Source organism: Lissotriton helveticus, chromosome 1_1 (genome assembly GCF_964261635.1).
Source record: "Lissotriton helveticus chromosome 1_1, aLisHel1.1, whole genome shotgun sequence".
Classification (NCBI taxonomy): domain Eukaryota; kingdom Metazoa; phylum Chordata; class Amphibia; order Caudata; family Salamandridae; genus Lissotriton; species Lissotriton helveticus.
The window spans coordinates 604,904,535-604,906,077 of NC_136057.1; positions in this window are offsets into that span (position 1 = coordinate 604,904,535).

The following is a 1,543-nucleotide window of genomic DNA, read 5'->3' on the forward strand; positions in this document are numbered from 1 at the left end:
GCATTACCCATCCCACTTAGGGCGAAAAGTGTTACAGCAAACAAATGATGGACGGAATGCTGACAATGCAAACATTTTCCCCCAGTCAAAAGATCTGGGTTAAATCCTTCATTCTTTTGCCCACTACGCCTCCCCAGTTTGGACCCAGCCATATGCAAATCAGTCTTGACCCTGTGCCCCATGGTACCAGACCAGACAGAACTGCCAGGCCAGGTCCTCCCTGATCCGGAAACAAGCATTCTGCAACCGGTTTCAGGGTATGTCACCCTTCATTAGCAAGGCTAGCTTGAATCAAGTGGCACAGTGAGCATGAGACCCACGACTGGGCATACCCATCCCACTTAGGGCGGAAAGTATTACAGCAAACACATGGACGGAATGCTGACAATGCAAACATTCTCTCCCAGTCAAAAGATCGGGATTAAATCTATCAGTCTTTTGCCCACTACGCCACCCCAGTTTGGACCCAGCCATATGCAAATCAGTCTTGACCCTGTGCCCCATGGGAACAGTCCAGACAGAACTGCCAGGCCAGGTCCTCCCTGGACTGGAAACAAGCATCCTGGGATCGGTTTCGGGTATATCACCCTTCATCAGCCAGGCTAGCTTGAATCCAGTGGCCCAGTGAGCAAGGGACACACGTCTGGTCATACCCATCCCACTTAGGGTGAATTGTGTTACAGCAAACAAATTATGGACGGAATGCTGACAATGCAAACATTTTCCCCCAGTCAAAAGATCTTGGTTAAATCCATCGTTCTTCTGCCCACAACTCCACCCCAGTTTGGATTCAGCCATTTGCAAATCAGTCTTGACCCGTGCCCCGTGGTGACAGTCCAGACAAAACTGTCAGGTCAGGTCCTCCCTGATCCGGAAACAAGTATCCTGGGACAGGTTTCAGGGTATGTCAGGTTTCAGGGTATGTCACCCTTCATCAGCCAGGCTAGCTTGAATCCAGTGGCCCAGTGAGCAAGGGACACACGTCTGGTCATACCCATCCCACTTAGGGTGAATAGTGTTACAGCAAACAAATGATGTACGAAATGCTGACAATGCAAACATTCTCCCCCAGTCAAAGCATCTGGGTTAAATCCATTGTTCTTTTGCCCACTACGCCACCCCAGTTTGGACCCAGCCATATGCAAATCAGTCTTGAGCCTGTGCCCCATGGGAGCAGTTCAGACAGAACTGCCAGGCCAGGTCCTCACTGGACTGGAAACAAGCATCCTGGGATCGGTTTCAGGGTATGTCACCCTTCATCAGCTAGGCTAGCTTGAATCCAGTGGCACAGTGAGCAAAAGACCCACATCTGGGCATACCCATCCCACTTAGGGCGAAAAGTGTTACATCAAACAAATGATGAACAGAATGCTGACAATGCAAACATTTTCCCCCCAGTCAAAAAAAATCTTGGTTAAATCCGTTTTTCTTCTGCCCACTACGCCACCCCAGTTTGGATTCAGCCATTTTCAAATCAGTCTTGACCCTGTGCCCCATGGGAACAGTCCAGACAGAACTGCCAGGCCAGGTCCTACCTGGACCG